Genomic DNA, 20,040 nt, shown 5'->3' with positions numbered 1-20,040 from the left:
CGGGGCGGCGCGGGGTGCCGTTGCCTTCCGGAGAGGCTCCTCCGGGGACGCGGAGCCGCGGGCAAGTGTAGGCGGGCCCTCGCGACTTTCCCGTGGCTCCGCTTGAGCACGTGGATTTCCTTTGGGAGTGCAGTTGCGGGATTGTTCGGGGTGCTTTGGGTAGGGATGGCTACATGCCCTCCTGAGGTCCCTTCCGGCCCTGCTTTGCTGTGATTCACTCATGCCTGTTGCTCTCGGGGCTCTTGATGCTCTGTCCCTGCTTCCTGAACATTAAGCAGTGTGTCGGTGACATGTATATCTTAGCTCAATCTTTTCAGGTCTCACTGAAAGGAAACTTTCCCCTGTGCCATTTTGTTAGGGCCAAAATTTCAGATAACAAATGCAAAGTTTTCTGTTGCTCACTTGCATTCCATTGCTGGATAAGATATTTTTCCAAGAAGCTACAAAATCCTATTCACTTTAAAATAGGGGTGCACCGATAGAGATTTTTTGGGGCTGATACTGATGGCTGATTTTTAAGGAGGCATATTGGCCAGTACTGCTTGGATTCCAATATGCAGCCCAATATGGAGTCCAGCAGCTTGGAGACCAGTATCAGGCTGGTAAATCTGGTGTAGTGGAAGGGGTGGGGGGAGGTTAGGAAGGGGCTTGGGGGGCACAGATTGAGGCCCTCATGGTGAGGGAAAAACAGCTCAGCTGGGGTGGGGCATGGGAGCCACAATTGGCTTGTCCAGGGGGTTGCAGGGTGGGGCAGCTCCCACCCTGTATGCACCCCTGGAGGGCATGGGGGGAGGGCATATGCCCCCGGATCTGTGCGGGGCAGGGCAAGCTGCCTCTGCAGGCTGAGGCCGGGCTGTGCCAGCCCGGCTATGCTTGGGGTGGGTGGCAGCAGCACCACTGGGAGGGGGGCTACAGAGGAGGAAAGCTGCAGCCACCCCAAAATTCACTGTAGCCCCCCCCAACTCCCCCTCCCAGTGCCGTTGCCATGCAGCTGAGCCCAGCCCCCACCAGGAAGAGCCCAGTGCAGCCCCTGGTCCCAGCCTGCAGCAACATCCTGCCCTGCACACAGATCTGGGGGCACCCCCATGCCCATGCAGTGGGAGCTGCCCCCACCCCCCAAAGAGCTGCTCCCAGCTCCTTCCCACATCTGCCCCAGCTGAACAGCACCAGCCCTACACCCTCCCTCACCCTCGGTCTGTCCTCCCCCCACCCTTTTTCCCCACACCAGACTTACCAGACAGATGCTGGTCTCCAAGCTGCTGGGCTTCACTCCTGGCCCCTTGCATGCTGCGGCTGTGCACAGGCACAAGGCATTTATTGGCCACATTATTGGCCGCATCAGGGAAAAAAAGCCGATTTTGATGCTTTCAATTTTCTCTATATCGGTGCCGATCTGTTATGGGACTGAAGTATTGTTGCACCTCTATAAAAAATAATATTAAGTAGACACATGCTTGCTTTTCACTAGAGTTGTCAAATGCCAAGGGCTGGCATTACAGAGATGGAGAAGTAGAAGCAAAGGCTACAGAGAAAATCCTGTGATAATTCAGTGGTTTAATCTCTCCAGTTTCACGCATCTATACAGAGCATGTATTTAGGGGGAATGTTAACCTATAAACTGTTGTATCTTAACACTCTTCTGGATGGCTGCTTTAGCCCCTTATTACATTATTTAGTTCTTAGAGAGAAAAGGGTGATTTGCAGAGACGACTCAAGCAGGGTGCGGGGCCTAGGGCAAATCAGCCCATGTGGGGCCCCACCCCTGCTCGGATCCCAGATCCGAAGAAGCTGTTGCTGCTGCCATCAGTGGCAGCAGCAACGGTGGGGAGGGGGGTTGTAGCGAGCGGCTGGATACGGAGCCGCTGCGCTGCCCAGCTCCGTGTCACTGCTGCTCCATCCCATTCCGCGGGGCCCCCCAAAGCGCAGGGCCCGAGGTGGTCTCCTCAATTCACGCCCCCCCTAGGGACGGCCCTGGTGATTTGTCCCCAGAAATCTAAGCTCTCTTTTTTCCAGTAGTGACATGGCATTGTTCTGAGGTTTGTAAACATTCCACCACAAGCATTCTCTTTTGTAAATACGAATTCATTTTTCTGGTGCTGAGCTGGTAAAACTGTCTTTTAATGCCTGCATCAAATGAATCGCTTGAAGTAACTGAAACGACTTTGGATCAGAATTTAAGATTCCTTTTTGTTTTGTTCTGCAGCAACAGTAGTTTTGCTGCTGTTTTGTTGCTGTTTGGCCTCAGTGAACCTACCTACATGTGTATTTTCACATTTCTTTCCTATCAGCTCAGTGGCAGTGTCAGATGAACAAGTCAGAGCTGTGTGCCTGAACTTGTGTAATACGGGAAACTATGTGTCATGAAGTAGCAGCTTCTAGACTGCTCTGTTGTTTGGGTGAAAGAAAGGTGGTCAATTTAAGCTTTGGTTTTACTAAGTTTACCAAAACAGGACATTTCTTTCTAGGAAGATTGGCAATACTTTGAAAGCTGTGAAGCTGGCAAGAGTACAGGGAAGTATGTTATTGTTGCCAAGGAGTAGAATAGATGTTTAGAGGGTATATGTAACGGAAATAGCTTCCTGTTCATTCTTCTAATCTCTTCTTACACGTGCAACATTTGTTTATAGATAAACCTGGGTGTTGAGAACTGATTTCAAGCAACAGTAGGCTGAATAATAAGGGGCTAGGACATAGAGAGATGACATTGTATGATGCCTTTCAGTAACTGTGAAATAGGGCTGGCATCAACTAATGTGAATGTTGAATTGTGGCCTCAGTACGTCTGACAAATGATGCAAGGCAGGCAGTGAAAGTACCTCCCAAAGCTCAAAGGCAATGAAAGAATACTTTAAAATGAAGTGTGATGGCCTCAGAGGGAAGCAATGTGAATGCAAATGCCAGCACTAAAGTGGAGACGGCTCTAAAAGCTATATGCCTGGTTACTGAAGAAATTGCCAGGTGAAGAAAATTACAGATAGAACATAGCTTCTTTTTCATGTTGCTGGGTGCATGGTGTGCTAGAATGTACTGGGAATGCAGGCATTATGCAGTCAAGACAAAAAATATTATTCTGTCAAACCTCATGCATTCAAAATGCGTGAGGGAGGAAGGAAGACCCAGGAAACTATAGGCTAGTTAGTCTTACCTCGATCCTGGGTAAGCTTTTTGAGAGAATTGTCCTGGCGCATGTCCACGAGGGGCCAGCAGGGGAGGTTATGCTTAGGGGCGACCAACATGGGTTCATTAGAGGCAGGTCCTGTCAGACCAACCTGGTGGCCTTCTATGACCAGGTCACAAAAGCCTTAGACGCAGGGGTAGCAGTGGACATAGTCTTTCTGGACTTCAGGAAGGCCTTCAACACTGTTTCTTACCCCATTCTCATTAAAAACTAGGGGACTGTAGCATCGACACCTACACAGTCAAATGGGTTACTAACTGGCTGGAGGGCTGCACCCAGAGAGTGGTGGTGGACGGGTCATTTTCAACCTGGAGGGATATGGGCAGTGGGGTCCCCCAGGGCTCGGTCCTCGGACCTAGGCTGTTCAACATCTTCATCAGTGACTTGGACGAGGTGGTAAAAAGCACGCTGTTCAAATTTGCTGAAGACACTAAGATGTGGGGGGAAGTGGGCACACTAGAAGGGAGGAATAGTTTGCAATTGGACCTAGACAGGTTACAGGGGTGGGCAGATGAGAACAGGATGGGTTTCAACACTGACAAGTGCAAGGTGCTGCACATGGGGAGGAAGAACCAGCAGCACACCTACAGGCTGGGGAACTCCCTTCTTGTCAGTGCAGAGGCAGAAAAGGATCTTGGAGTCATTATTGATGCCAAAATGAACATGGGCCAACAGTGTGGGGACGCGGTCAGGAAGGCCAACCATACCTTGTCGTGCATCCACAGATGCATCTCAAGCAGGCTCAAGGAGGTGATCCTCCCCCTCTGTGCGACACTGGTCAGGCTGCAGTTGGAGTACTTTGTCCAGTTCTGGGTGCCACACTTCAGGAGGGATGTGGACAGCATTGAGAGGGTTCAGAGGAGGGCCACCCGCATGATCGGGCCGCAGGGCAGGCCCTATGAGGAGAGGGTAAGGGACCTGAACCTGTTCAGCCTCCACAAGAGAAGGCTGAGGGGGGACCTGGTGGCTGTTTACAAACTAGTCAGAGGGGACCAGCAGGCATTGGGGGAGTCCCTGTTCCTCCAAGCGCTACCAGGAGTGACTAGAAATAACAGTCACAAGCTGTCAAAGGGTAGATTCAGGCAGATATCAGGAGGCGCTACTTCACAGTCAGGGCGGCTAGGACCTGGAACCAACTTCCAAGTGAAGTGGTGCTGGCTCCTATCCTGGGGGTCTTTAAGAGGAGGTTAGATGAACACCTTGCTGGGGTCGTTTGACCCCAGTACTTTTTCCTGCCATGGCAGAGAGTCAGACTTGATGACCTGCTGAGGTCCCTTCCAACCCTACGAACTATGAAAATACCAAATTGTAAAGATACAAGGAAGAAATTCCAGGGAGGGATCTTGACCTTCCAAGGGGAGGTCAGGCTACTGCAATATGAAAAAGATCATATGTCAAGCATTAACATACCAGGATTGAAAGGGAGTACTCTTCAGCTTGGGCATGTCATGTGTTTTCTGTTTGCTGGGTCAATGAGGTTGTCTTTGGGTTCCCATGGAGACCTTGGTATTCCACTGAGAATGACTGTAGACCATGGGTGGGCAAAATGTGGCCCAGGGGCTGGATGTGGCCTGCCAGGCCATCCTATCCAGCCCACAGGGCCCCTAAACATTTTAGAGAATTAATATTTATCTGCCCTTGGCTGCCTACCATGCAGCCCTCAATGGCTTAGCAAAACTCAGTAAGTGTCCCTCCACCCAAAATAATTGCCCGCCCTTGCCGTAGACTCAGTTTGGCAAAGGCTCATCCAGGTTTTTTACCTACAAAACACAAGCTCACTTAATACACTTGGCCAAAGGGTTGCAAGCTATTAGTCCTCAATGCACAACTTGCCTGTAGCATTGCCTGGACATGGGGTTGGCAATCTGTGACCTATGGGCCATATCTGGCCTGCAGAACCATTGGATCTGGTTCACAGACATGGGGCTTCAGCGGCATTCAGCAGCAGGAGACTTTGGCTGCCTTTGCTTTCCCCAGGTTGTTGCAGGGGCAAGAGCTGACTATGGCTGGCTCCTAACATTTCCCACCTCTGACTCTGGGTGGATCATTCTGGCCTGCAGCCAGAAGAGGTTGCCTACTCTTACCCTGGACCTAATATAAAGTTCCAGTAGTTTACAGTCCTGCTTTTATACGTAGATCAAAACAATTCTGTTTCCATTAAGTGCTTACCTAGCAAATGTCAACATCTACCTAATCCTTGGACCCTCTGTCATTTTTATATCTTTTGGACTCTGGCACGAGCCTTTAAAACAGGGCATCAGCTTTTAGAACAGAGGTGGGCAATTATTTTGACTGGAGGGCCGCTTAATAAGTTTTGGTGAGCTGTTGAGGGCCGCAAGGGTAGTAGCTCTGCCCTTGACAGGTGCCCTGCCCCCTGGCTGCCATCTTGGGACCAGAAGTCCTGCCCCAACCCCTGACTTTTGCCACTGGAAGTCCCTCCCCTTGCCCTGAAAGTACTCCTTTGTGGGGGGGGGGTGCCATCTTGAAACAAACAAACGAACAAAATATATATATATATATATACACACACACACACACACACACACACACACACACACACACGTGTATATATATATATACATACACACGTACACACACACTAAAAAAAAAATTAAAAAATTACATTAAAATATAACTTATTTTAATGTTATTAAAAAAAAATTGTCCTAATTTGTGTGTGCTCGCATAGTATATTTAGAGTCAATGCATAGTAGCCCAAAATACAGTCTTACGTATATTTTGTGTCATGGGTAGGGGAGGGGTGTGGGGGATGGTATGGGTGTGTATGTGGGTATGGTGGGGATGGGGGAGTATGGGACTGTTGGGGAGGGTGTGTATGTGTTTAGGGATGCACCTCTAGAGAATTTTTAGGCTGATACTGATAGCTGATTTTTAACAAGCCATATTGTCCGGTACCAATATGCAGCCAGACAGCGTGGAGAGCAGCATCCAGCTCGTAACTCGGTTGTGGAGGAAGGGGCGTTGGGGGAGGGGGGGCAGATCAAGGCCCCAGTAGGGAGGGAGGGAGCAGGGTTGGGGTAGGGGGCAGGTGCTGAACTGCGGAGCGGAGCGCAGGATGGAGCCACGTGTGGTTCATCCGGGGACGTGGCGAGGTGCAGCTCCTGCTGCTGCATGCACCCCACGAGGGCGTGGGGGGGCGTGTGCTCCCGGATCTGTGTGGGGTGAGAGTGGGTTGCCGTTGTAGGCTGGGGCCAGGTGGCGCCAGCTCTTCTCAGCAGGGGATTGGGCTGGGTTGTGTTCAAGGCTGGCCGTGGCGGCGCTGGGTGGGGAGCTGCAACCACCCCAAAATTCACTGTAACTCCCCCATACTTCCCTGTCCCAGGACCGCCACCACCCACACTGAGCACAACCCCAGCCCAACCCTACTGCCAGAAAGAGCTCGGCACCACCCCAGCCCCTGGCTGCAGCGTAGCCCACCCTTCCCCACACGCAGATCCAGGCGCATGTGCCCTCCCAGGGTGCATGTAGCAGCAGGAGCTGCTTCCCCCTGCACTCCCAGACGAGTTGCTCACTGCTCCATCCCACGCTCCGCCCTGGCTGGGCAGTGCCTGCCCCAGCCCCACTCCCTCCCTCACCACGGGGGCCTTGATCTGCCCCCTCCCATGCCCCTTCCCTCACAACAGACTTACCAGTTGCACCTGGTTGCTCTCCACGCTTCCGGGCTGCACTCCTGGCCACCTATGTGCTGCACTGCAGCTGCGTGCATGCACAGGGAATTTATCAGTGGTATTATCGGCCACATCAGCCAAAAAAAGCTGATTGCTGATGCAGTCAATTTTCCTTATATTGATGCCAATCAGATACGGCACCGATATATCGGTGCACCTCTATTTTGGGGTGTGGTGGGGGGTGGGTTGTGTGGGGGCTGTGGGAGGGCGTGGTTGTGTTTGTGGATATGCTAGTGGCTCGAATATTTTGGGGGGGTCCTTAGAGTCTCTGAAGCTGCATGTGGTGGCAGCAAGTGGGGCCAGCCCTGCCCAGCACCATAGCATACAGTTCTCCATGCTCCCATCCCGGTCCCTGACTGTGTTGGTGTTAGCCTGTGGGGCCAGCCCCATCCGGTTCCATAGTGCACAACTGCTGCAGCATGCAGGGCCAGCCCAGCTCAGTCCCATAATGAATGGCTCCCCACACTCCCACCCCTTTCCTTCAGTGGGAGTCCCTGGCCTGTACCTGCATTCCTAGGCTCTCAGGCAGGGAGGCTGGGAAGAGACTCGGGTGCAGTAGGCAAAAACCTCTGGCAGCCAGAGGCTTCTTTCTTGTCTTTGGCTTCTGCTGGCACGGGGCTAGGGGCAGGTCATGCCAGGCTGGGATGGGAGGTGAGTTGGTTAGCAACCAGAGCCACACCTTCTGCATGGAGGTGCTGCCTTGTAGAGAGGCAGTGAGGGCCAGAGTCTATGTCAGCTTTCTCAGAGGTCTGTAAAGCCTTACCTTGCAGGCCCTTTCCAAGTAAAGGCCCTACTGGGTGTATGATCATCCTTCGATGAGGCCTACTTTGCTCAGTACTTTAGTAATACGAGTTGTATATGCACTGATCAATGCTTATATTAGTCCAGGGGTGGGCAATTATTTCAGGTAGAGGGCCACTTAGCAAGTTTTGGCAAGCTGTCAAGGGCCACATGGGTAGCCCTGCCCCTTGACAGGTGCCCTGCCTCCTGGTTGCCATCTTGGGACCAGAAGTCCTATCCCCTAACCCCCAAACTTTGCTACCAGAAGTCCCTCCCCTTGCTCCTGGAAACACTCCTTTCAGCAAGTGGTATTGCCATCTCAGAACCAGACAAATACCAAATTATATTCTAAAAAGCAAACATCTACAACATTCATTAATTTGATTTCAAAAAATATTTTTGTCCTGATTTACATGCGTTTGTATAGTGTATATAGAGGACAATAGAGCACAATAGCTTAAAATGAAGTCAGCATGTGGGTGTATGGATATGTGGGGTGTGAATGGGTATGGGGTTTGTGGAGGGTTGTGTGGGGAGAGGGTGAATGGTGTGTGTGAGGAGGGTGTGGGGGTCTGTGTGTATGGCAGTGTGAGGGGGGTGTGGGTGCATATGTATGGTGGGGTGTGCTTGAGGGACTCACCTTATGAACGCACACATACACACTCTCCCTCTCCCCCCTCCCTCATTGCGCACACACTCTGTGCTTCCCTCACTACACTCTCTCTCTCGCTCCCCCCCCTTTGCACAGACAAACACACATTCTCTCTCCCTCCCTCATTACACAGACACACGCTGTATGCCTCTTTCACTACATGCACACCCCTCCCACTCCTGGCCCTGGGGTACTGGTATGGCCCCGCGGTCCGGTGATGCAGCCAGGGGCAGAGACTTTTGGGTGCACGGGGGTGGGACAGGGCAGGGGTGGGGTGGGACAGGGCAGGGGTGAGGTGGGGCCGTCCTTGCTCCTGAGTCCTGCTGGCATCTCCTGGGTCCTACTGCCCTGACTTCTGTCATCTTTGACAGGCAGCCAGGAGCAAATAAATATTAATCTCAACTTTTTAGGTGCCCTGTGGGCCAGATAGAATGGCCTGGTGAGCAGGATCTGGCCCACGGGCCATATTTTGCCCACCCCTATATTAGTCACTACTCCAGTGAGCCCTACATCTTGCAAAAATAATTTACAGTCACATTGTGATCTAGTTCTGATGCATAATGACTCGCCCTAATGAATAGAGAGAGTGCTAAGATTCCATGTTGCTGCAGGGTCAAGCATCAGATAAACAGGAGACTTGTTAAAGCTTTACTTTTAAAAGTGGTTCAATGAGAGGGCAAGGATATTCTTGTGATAAATGTTTAAATGTGGACTCTTGAAACTTGGGTTCAGTTCTTGCCCCTGTACCACAAACTTTGTGGGTGATGTTAGGTAAGTCACCTAGGCCATGATCCAGCAAAGTACTTAAACGTGCACAATTTAGGGCTTATGAGTAGTGATGATAATGAAATTGGGCACTAGCTTAAATGTAATCAGAATGTTTGTCTCTCTGAGTTGCAGTTCTCTCTTGCCATAATGGTAAAAAATACTTTGTGTGGGTGTGATGAGAAGTGCCTTAAGTGGGGGTTCCCTGAGTGATGCACTACCCATCTGGTGTGGGGCCCCTCCCCTCAACTTGTCTGCCATGACTTGGTGTTATGATATATAAAGAGAGGGTTTAATGGAGATCTTCTTCCTGGGGGGTCCCCCGGGGATGGTAGTACTCATGGTTCGGGTATGATGTTCCACAGGGCTCTGCCTCCCCTACACCTCATCCACTTGCCAATTGGATGGGCGCCAGCAATGGTAGTTTGGCCATACTTGATCAACCTTGTCTTGCCTCAAGGGGGCGTCCCACGTCTGAGTCGGTTCTGTTGGTACTTGTCAGGCTGCACCCCCCCACTTCAATGAGTAGCCTTCCCGTCTTAGTGATTGGCAGGTTATATGAATGTAGGCTGGCACCTACTTCAGCGCCTCTGAGTAGGGCGCTTATGATCTTAAGCCTCTTCTCTCTTTTATTTTTTTTTTTCCCTCAAAAGAAATAGACCCCTGGAGAGGAGCGGGGTGTGGAGTTGCCTCCTTTCCCCCAGCCTCCTACAGGGGGCTCAAACGCCTCCCCTGCTCTGCCTGCCAGCGTTGAATTGACTACGCTGCTCCTCTTTTCTGCAGGAGCCTTAGCGTGTCTGACGGGCTCACTGCCAGCACGTTCCTTCTCCTCCCCCACCCCCTGGGTTCTGGTGGGGCTTTTAAATCTTCCCGCGGCAGCTGGAACAGCCGCTGTGATTGGCTCAGCTGTTCCCCGCCTGGGGAACATCTGCTTAAACAGCCGGTGTAACTCCGGCTCACGCAGCCACAGTTCCTGCTCCAGCTGCAGCCTGGGAGGTAAGTTCCCCCTGCAGGGGGGCTGTTTGTGGGGTCTGGGACTCACGGGAACTACCCTCTCCCCATTAGGAGCCTGTGGGTGCGTCTCGCCACCACAGTAGGGTTTTATTAGACTAAATACGTCAGTGGGGGTGAGGCACTAGACTGTTATGATGATAGAGGCCACACAAGTAGATGGAAAACAGGCAATGCATATTTTGTGAATACCAGTTATCATTGTTAACCAAGTGGACAGCAGCTGAACATTATCTGAGGAATCAGGTTCTAGTTCTCATTGCACAGCAGTGTTTAGTGTCTGTTCAAAAACATGGCTACATTTTGACTTTGATCTTTAGAAAACAAGTAAGCAGGAGTGGACTCAAATTCTTTGAGACGGGATTCAGTAAAACCTCGTTAATTTGAAACACGGGGGACCAAAAAATACCAAATTCGAAATGAATGGGTTTGAAATAAGCATACCAGTAGCAATCTGCATGCATGCAAATTACTATGGCTATGTACAGACTCGGTTCATCCATGTGGTGACCTTATTAACTGATGAGAACAAAATGAGTTATCCAGTGGCTAATTAAGCAGATTTCACAGGATGTAGCACAAGGAGTACCTAGTGTAGGCAAGTAGACCAAGAGCAGTGATCTCGGACCCCTTTTTCTTCTGCTTAGATCAATCTAAGTGCAGAAATGTTGGGCCAGCCATCTGATTTACCCATTGACAGAATTTAAAGTTGTTCTTTTTTGGTTTCCTGTGTTTCAAATTAACAAGCTTTGAATTTCAAAGTAAATGTATTTTGAATTGTATATATCATAAAGGCAAACAAAAACATACCCTTTCAACTGAGGAGCGCAGATAGCTTCAAGGTATCCAACACTTTGAACTCTCTGATATTGTGTTAACGTTTTACTGTACATATGTTGTCTTGTGTTTTGGCTAATTGTTTCCATTGCATGAATGGACAAATGATTTCCAGTGAATGTGATCAGTAGACTTTCAAAATTTTCTCTATGAAGCTGATAGTGTTGATAGTGCAAATACAGGTGTGTGTTTGAAATGTGGTCATAGTTCAGACTAGTTTAAGACAGATACTAATCCTCACATAAATACCACTTTCCTTTATGAAGGTGGGAACATGTTATGCACAAAAATAATTTTTTAGCATTTAATCATGGTTCTACCCCTATGTAAATTCATTCACTTCAATAGTTATTCTTCACTTGCAACCATCTGAATAAGACCACAGTGGGCCTTGATATTCTGAGCAAGAGAAGCCTGCTCTGCATTCCTTACTGCTGATGCAAATCAGAAATAAGTGTGTTCAACCTCTCAGGAGCTACAGAGACACAAAACCAGTGTAAGAAACAAGGGAGCTGCAGTGTGTTCTCTGGTGTAGAAGGTCATAATTCCAGTGTCTCAGCCCTAAGTAGTGATTCACCTGGACGGCTTCCAGGCTGCTGGAAACTATTTTTTTCAAGGCCTGCCATTGCCTTCTCTGAATAGTATCAATTACAGTCTACAGGAAAAAAAGTTCTCCTCATGTCAGTTTTCTCTTCCCTACACCCAGGTCTAAGTCAACTGCAGAAGGTCAGCCAATGGCTCCTTGGTTGTCTGTGTCAAGGCTTTGCAAACCAGCACTTTTGATTAATACTGAAGTTCTTTCTTGGCCCCTATGAAAACATTTTTCTGGACAAAAGAAGCACTAAGTCCTACAGCAAATGAGTTATCCTGCAGCTGACATTTGTTATATAAATCTTTTTATTTTAAGTTTTAGACAGAGACAAGATCAGTAGACACAGGAGGCGGCATAACTATGCATGGTAGTTTTTTTCCCCCTGAATTTACAGCATTTATGCTTCTAGTGTTAAGGTGAATGATATGCTGCTATCATGGCTCTGAAGTTATGAAATTGTTCGAAACATCTCATTCCACTTGGAGTATTACCTTGTTGATGTATTCATTTTGAAACCCAGATGGCAATGTAAAATGTTAGGCATTTTTCTGTGATCATCTCTGAAATAGCCAAGTAAACAAATACTTGAAACCAGTACTGTAGAAGAACAGTGCAGCCACACTTAAAAGATTAGAGCTGGTCGTCATTACCATAAATCAGGCTGGCCCATGGGCATGAGACTTCAGCAGTGTTAAATGGGGGTGCTTCCTCTAATGGGGGGGGGGGGGGAATGGTGCCAGTGGGCACTTTCCCTAGTGCTGTGATGGAGGGGAGCTGTGGCAGCTGTGATGGTCAGGTCCTATAAGAAGCCATACCTAGCATTTCTTTAATACAGGCTTGGCCAACATATGACCTGCGAGCCACCATGTGGCCCACCAAGGCATTTTCTGTGGCCCACGGTGCTGCGACAGGAAATGAAAGTAAACACGGTTTACTTTTGTTCCTGCCCCTTGTCATCCGCAGCCTTGACTTGTAAAATGTTGGCGTGCCAGTGGCACACAGTGGGGGAGCCACAAGGGGCTCTATCCTTGTTGTGGCAGCACAGCCCTGGCCCTTCCCCTGAAGACTGCCCTGAGGCGCACGTGCCAAGCAAAATGCCTTTGTGTGCTATGCTCTGGCACCCATGGAAGGGGTTGCCTACCTCAGGACATAACCCTCTTGCCATAAACCTCTGGATTTGGTCCCAGAAGGAGCATAGGCACACCCCAGTCAAAGTCCCTAGCCTCGGCTGTAGCCAACACCCAGTACCTCTGAGGAAGACTTAAAAACACCCTGGCACATATAGCAGAAAGGGGAAGGGTGGTGGTGGGGGCAACCAGCAAAGCCCGGAAGCATGAGAACATAGGCATAGCTATGCCTAGATCAGGGGTAGGCAAAATATGGATTTTAAACCACATTTCCAGACCCATTTCATTGTCACTTCCTGCAACTTCGTTGGTGTCAAAGGTCACATGACATCACATCCTGATGTTATACCACTTCCTGTGAGGTCTTTGAATATGGCTCGCCGGCCCACTGGGTGATAAAAAGTTCATGATCCGGCCCCACATTCAAAAAGGTTGGACACCCCTGATTTAATATATCTCCTTTTCCTTTTAACAGGCCATGTTTCTGTAGCAGCAAACCTGTGTACACTCATCTGGTGCTTTTTGCACCCCCTTAGGCTCTTGTATTTACTTATCTCGCCACTTATAATGTAGCCGTTAATCTGATGTCTGGATACAGCTTTTAAGTGGGGTTTCATCCCTGCTATTCCTCAAACACAGCAGCTCTGTTCTTTTAGGGTACTTAACATGAAGCAGGATGGCAGGCACACATAACATGCTGCCTGTAGCAAAGCACCTGTGTAGCCTTGTCTTTCCCCATCCCACCCACTGCTGCCTTATCTATGAGACTCTTTGATCAGTGATTAAGGGAAGGACTAATCCCTAGATTCTCCAATTCCCAGATTTGGCCCTCATTTTGAGCTGCCTGGATTGCAGCCCTGACCTCTCAAGATCAAGTCCAGGGGCTCGCACTCCACCTGGCTCATTCACAGTGTTGTCAGATACAAAATATTGAATTCAAGCCTTGGAGCCCATGTTGAGGTGGTAACTTTATATGGAACTTTTTCCAACAGCCATGAAGGCAATTTCTGTTATAAGCTTCTCACTTAGGATGTTTGATATCTTATTATCCTGCATTAAATTATAAGCATCGGATCAAGTAGAATAAGAAACTTTTTTCAGGTTTTGGGGAGCCCAGGCTTCTTGACATTTTTACTAAAATTCCCTGTAGATTTCAGCTTCTTGATTGTGCACTACCGTAAAATGGAAATGATTAAAAACTCTGGTCTCTTTCCTGGATGCCATGCCTCCAGGAAATGGAGCTAACACATGTTACACAGGCATTGTGGAAGAATGAAAAAGGCATTGTATTTCTTGGAACCAGATTGTTAATTGGCTCTGTTATATGCAAATTGGAAAACCCTGTAAGCTTATGCAAGACTCCTTGTTATCTACATCCAGCTGCAGATACAGGAAGCTTCAGAAAGTGAAGCTCTCTGCTCATTCTTATGAACACATGAATGAGGCAGGGCTTGCTGTGCCTTAACTGGGTTAGAATGCTACAACACAGTGAAGCCAAAAGGCTCTCAAAGATTTATCCCTCTCCCTCTCAACCAAAGATTGCAGGGGGAAGGGTAGGGGGAATGATGAAACCTTTGGGTAATTGGGACTTTACTATTCATCAGTTATTTGGGGGCAGGGAAAAATACATTAGTCTCTGTTTATACTTGAGTAGCGCACTAGGTTTATCTGAGGGCATCACTGAGACAAAAGACATTTCTGATTTAGAAGCAATCCCTGTCTCTTATCCATCATCATGTTTTTCTAATTAAAGACCAAGCTCGGTAAATAGTTTTTAAATTGCTGTATTTCCAAAGCATGAAAAACACATGCTAGGAGTCAGACTTGCAGTGTCCCAAAGCCCCCCATTCCAGTATGCAGTCATGCTGTCAGGTCTTGGAGCTGGGGGTGACGAGTTTATCTGGAATGATCAGCAAAGACTTATAAAGCTGTGGGATTTGCTTAGCCTTCTCCCCTCTGCTGTTACTCTCAGAACTAGGAAATTGGGGATCACATTAAAGTCCTAATTGGTTTCGCTCCAGCAATAGTTTGGTGGCTGCTAAATAATTTATTGTGTGAGAGTTTGGCCACCAGTCGAGAAGTAGATTAGCTTGGCAGACAATTTATGTAAAATTGTACTATGTATTCATCCCATAAGTCCTGTTTACAAGAGAACTCCAGGTGAGGCACAGGAGAAGAGTGCAGCTTGTTTTCCATAACAGTCAGCTCAGGGCATGGCCCTCCAGCATGGCAGGGGAGGAGGAAGAGAGGAAAACTTGGGGTTCAGCTGAGCACCTCTCACTGTCTCTTTGAGGGACTCTGTCTGAACGGTGGCAGGATTTTTCTCCATCTTCCCCTACCAAAAGGTTTTGGAAACAGTTGGCCTATCAAGTCATAAGAGCAGGTTTTTCAGTTTGACAGTTATTTGGAAATTTAAAATGAATATTGTAAATTTAAGATGAAGGTGGAGGAGGGGGAGCTGTCTGGAGAGAGAATGTGTCTGTGCTGGGTTGGCCAAGTGGGGAGTCCCCTCTGGTGGTTAGATTTCTCTTCCTGTATGGTAGAGGAAGGCCAAATTGGAATGTGCTCTTATCTGGCTGGCTTCCTGTAGCCCTGCAGAACCTAGGTTTGTTCTTGCCAGTAGCACTGTGATTCCAGTACCCTGAGAGATCTCTAGCACTAACAATCATTTCTCAAATTAGATTTGTTATCCCAGGCTTTTTTCTGTTGCATCTGGTGGACCTAGTAATGTTTGATTCTTGTGTTGTTTTTTCTGAAAAATAAGCTCAGGGTGTCTTGGGGCTCTCACTTTAGCTTTAGTTATAAGCAATGTAGCTTATTTAAGCTATTCTCTTCACCTTCAACATTATTTGCATGGGAGGTGTATATATTAAACAGGATATTGCAAACTGAGATAAAGTATCGTATTCCTAGCGTGCCTCTGGGCTCGGAGTATAGTTTGAAAGAGACCATATAAGGACTAAATCATGGCTGTAATGTTGTTTTTCATTTATCACTGACAGTTAAATAACTAACTTCATGTTCAGGAGCTGCTTTCAGCTAAGTGGAAACAATATTGTTACTGCAGTGCCCAGCAGCACCTTTTTTATGTCAGCTTCTGCTTTCATTGTAAATTTGAACTCTTAAAGCTCAATATTGTGACCCTTTTAATTTTCAGCTGCTAAAATGTACCGTACATTCTAACTAAAGGGAGAATTCAAGGGGGAATTTGCACTACCGCTTAGGAGTTTGTTCTTTCAGATATTTCTAAGTGCTGAGTGTATAGAAATTGAAGTGGTTGCAGTGCTCCCTTAGCAATACTTCTGTAATTTTCATCTACTCCTCCAGCAACTTCCTGAGATGTGATAAAATCCATTAAGTCCTGTTTCTGACCCAAGGCCAAATACAATAATATGATTTTGTTGTTAAAGTTTTTGTTGATAATAATTTTGTAGTAGCTTATTCCTGCTACAGAGTCAACAAAAGCTCATTTTTGGGCATGTTTCCACTGGATGTTTCATACGATACTGTCATGAATTGATGTTAACCAGATTTTAGGGAGGAATTGGAGAAATTTCAATTTGCCAATAAAATCAATCTGAACTTCTTTGTACCAAGTTTGTGCCTGGGGCTGCCACATGCTCTTCTGACATGCAGAATAACACATTCAGCATGTGCCACCCTGAACTTGCCAGTTTTAGCATTGAGATAATGGCAGGTTCAGACAGCAGGTAACCCCTTTTGTACAGACAAATTGGGTAGGTATTGAAGCAAACTGATCATTGTTTAGCCAGCATATTTTTATTTGATGAGATTTTGGAAAAGACTAATTTATCAAGGAATTTTGCCTGTTCTGTGCATCTTCCTTGGTTTTAAATGCAGCCATCTCTGGGGTGAACTACAATACTTATTTCACAGAACACAGTACTACATGACACTTTAAGCAGGAAAGGGAGAGGGACACAATATTCAGTGGCAGGCAAAATAGAAACAAATGTCAGAATTTGCTTCAAACAGTAGATCCATCTACTGTGCATCTTCATCCAAGTTGGATGAAAGCCATGCCTCCATTTCCCTTTTTGGACTTAAAGCTGCTCTTTAGAACACAGTCCACGTTAACAAGAAACTGATTTTAAAGCAACAAGTTCTAGCTGGCAAGTCTTCCCAGCGTTTTATATTTCTCTTGCTGTCCTTCTCCATGCTTTGTATTTAGAGTCCTTAACCAGTGAGTTCTTGTTGGTTTCAGACACTGATCACCCCAACTTTTCAAATCTGGTTGCTTAAGTTTACATTTCATACTGTGCTAGAAAACTGTATTGTTTTCAGGAAACTGCACATACATGCTCTTATTCACAGCTGTGCTGGCTAGGAATTATTAATAACTGGGTACTTGCAAGCCCAGCTTCAGGTCACAAGTCTCAATATAAGCACCTGCCTCTTGTTTGGACCTGGATACATGCCTGATGGTGCATCTCCACCTCAAAGCTTTCTGCATGTTTGGGCATGTGTGCAAATTTGTATACCCACACTTAGAGCTCATGTCTGGGGGTAGATTCACCCCAAGTTTGCAAGTTTGAGGGTGTGCATACATACCTATATTGAGCTGTGATCCATCCTGTTAGGGGGTGTGGATGTATTGCAATTCGGGTAATTGGGTATAGGCATAGAGACTCCTGCACTTGTATTCCCACAGTCTCCTGCCCTTGTCTTCTGGCCCTTCTGTGTACTACAGTGTTGCATAACCTCTCAGCCTCTTATTCATTCCTTGGAAGTTGTATGGCACTTTAAGTAACAATACTTGGCATTTAACCTATCATTTACCACATGAACCAGTCCAGATTGACTGCACAGCTAATCCCTACTCTGCCAACTGGAGGATGACCATCCCTGTGCAGCTAGCTGGCCAGAGAAACATGCAAGGAGGAAATAGTTCCACAACTGTGACTTTTTAACTAGTGTTCCAGGAATAGGCACCGATATACTGCGATCGCAGAGAAGCTACTGAATTTGGGCAGTGCACCTGCTTTGTGCCTCTGCTTCTCTGATGGAGCTTAGCAACTGTCTGTCAGAGGCCTGAGCACAGAGCTCAGTGCCTCCTAGGAACCCATTTTTCTACCAGGAGACCTGAGAGAGAGAGAGCGCGTGCGAGAGCGAGCAGCCTGAAGGACGTGTCTCCTCAGCAATATCTTGTAAAACAATCCCTTGTTAATTGAGAGCAATCGGCCAAGCCAGCCATTCCAGGTGACATCCTGAAAGAGTTGCTGAAGGAACCTTTTTGAGAATGAAGCCATGGATGGCCTTAGAGAGAGAGAGAGGAATTCATTGAGAGGGAACAGCCCCTTAGCCTGGTAAGTACAGCCTTCTTTGTTATTACTGCATTGGAAATAATGGTGCTAAAGAGGGAGGGATTTCCTGACTTATGGCCAGTACAACCCCTGTAATGGAGGACATTGCATTCTTCTGAGCAGGTACTACTTTAGAGCATGTTCCACTTTTCTTCTCTTCAGATGAGAAGGGAAGGTGGAATGAATTTCCACCACAGTTTGTTTTCCTTCTTTTCTCTACTCTGCCTTCCATGGCCAGGTGATCCTCAACCCTTTGCATCCAAAGATGGCTAGTTAGCAAGGGGAAAAAGCTTAATCATCCAAGCACTGATGGTTACATAGTGCTGCCTTTGCCATTTTAAATCCAATGTAGGGTCAATGGCTATTCAAATAATTATTTATTTGCACAAATAGACTTTTTGGTGGATTTGTTGCACTCATGCTGCTATTCATTTGCATCTTTTGGCAAAAAGATTTGACAGTGGATTTCATCATTGTCAGCTTTCCTAGTCTGCTTAACCTGATATAATTCTTACATTTACAGGGGGCATTTCCATGAGATATTTACTGCAGAGTAGACTAATTAGCTCCACGGTAAACATCTTGTGTCTACTTGTCTGGCTGTATTGGTCTGCAGGAAATTAATAAACTCCACAGCAGGGTACTACTTGTAAATACAAGTACTTTCTAGCTGTGGAGTTTTTTGCTCCACAACAATGTATGTGTAGATGCTGATGTGGGTGGCTGGGTCATGAGGGTGCTCCAGTGCAGGGGATGCCTGCTAGCTAGTCCTGCACTGAACACCCTCATGGCCCAGCCAGCTCTTCCACAGCATGTTGAGCCAGGTCAAAGCAACCCAGGGCTGGCAGGTTCACTCCCTGGACTCCCTGCCAGCAGGGACTGCCCCAACCTGGCTCAGTGTGTTGTGTTCCCAGCTTCACGTTCAAATAGCATGCCTGGGCGCAATAAACTTTGGTACATATTGTGCCAGAGTTTATTGCTGTGTGCTAATAACATGTAGATTTGGGATGGGCAAAGTACGGCCTGCAGGCCAAATATGGCCCACCAAGCCATTCTATCCAGCCTGCAGCAGCCCTTAAAGAATTTAGAAAATTAATATTTATCTGCCTCTGGCTCCTGTCATCTATGGAGCCGGGGGCAGTAGGACCCAAGGGAAGCTCCGGCAGGCTCCTGCAACAGCGGGGCCTGCCTGGCCTGGGACCGTGGGGCGTGGGGCTGTTCGTGGCTGCACTGGTATGGGAAATCCAGGTAAGAAGGCAGGGAGGGAGGCAGGGAAGGACTGTGGAAGGACTTCCTTGGGTCGGGCCTGCACCAATGTCCTGGGGCCAGTGCCAACAGGGACCAGAGTGGGGTGGTAGGAGAGCGGGGTGTGTGCTGGCAGGGGTCTGTGGAGTTGAGCTAGGTTGCACCAGCAGGGAGAGGGGGGAGCTGACCCAGCTCCATAGTGTCCCTATCAGCCTGGACCCCACACTCATGCCACCCTGCTCTGAGCCCTGCTGGTGCTGGCCCCAGGTCACTAACATGGGCCCCGGATTCCCACCCAGCTGCGGCTGGCTCCTGCGTGCTCGCTCACTCCCAGTGCCCCCACCCCAGCCCCGCGGTACATGTGGGGATGAGCTCGCAGTCCTGACCCCACACGCCCCGCGCTTGCCCGTCTGGACTGAGCAGCGGCGCCAGGGATAGTGCTCGCCGCAGGGCAAAAGCCCCCACCCCGCCAGTGCTCCCTGCTGCAGCTGCTTGCAGCCCGCATGGGGCTGTCTTGCCTCTCCACTGCATCACCGCCGCCCCAGCGGTGCCAACAGAGAGCAGGCACAGGCAGCCCCACGCGGGATCCGAGTGGCTACAGCACAGGGCACCGGCCACAGGAAGGGGAAGTGGCTGCTCTTCTCCCGCAGTGAGCATCATCGCCACCGCTGCTGGTAGCATGTGCCCCACACCAGCTCCAGGTCACCCGTTGAGGCTGAACTATGGCAGCAGCAGATGGGCACAAACTGCTGCTCAGCGTGGAGGAAAGCACCCTGTCCCTCTCTGCCACCAGGCAGTGTTTGCCGCGGCCGGCGGGCCCGGTCCTACACGCGCACACGC

General features: G+C 48.5%; 1 protein-coding gene across 4 annotated transcripts in view; it reads left to right on the top strand.

Annotated features, from left to right (window-relative positions):
* The window catches only part of CBFA2T2 (CBFA2/RUNX1 translocation partner 2), a 118,645-nt gene that overhangs the window by 308 nt on the left and 98,297 nt on the right, over positions 1-20,040 (top strand). The window contains exon 2 of one of the 4 annotated variants that reach the window (XM_025202433.1): positions 17,444-17,958. The exons of the other annotated variants lie outside the window; for them this stretch is intronic. The gene's annotated coding sequence lies outside the window, so the exon portion shown is untranslated. The remainder of the gene's footprint in view (positions 1-17,443; positions 17,959-20,040) is intronic. 4 annotated transcript variants of the gene reach the window in all.

Source organism: Alligator sinensis, unplaced genomic scaffold, assembly GCF_000455745.1.
Source record: "Alligator sinensis unplaced genomic scaffold, ASM45574v1 scaffold368_1, whole genome shotgun sequence".
NCBI lineage: Eukaryota > Metazoa > Chordata > Crocodylia > Alligatoridae > Alligator > Alligator sinensis.
Note: the sequence above shows the minus strand (reverse complement) of the source record. Positions and strands in the feature narration are given on the sequence as shown.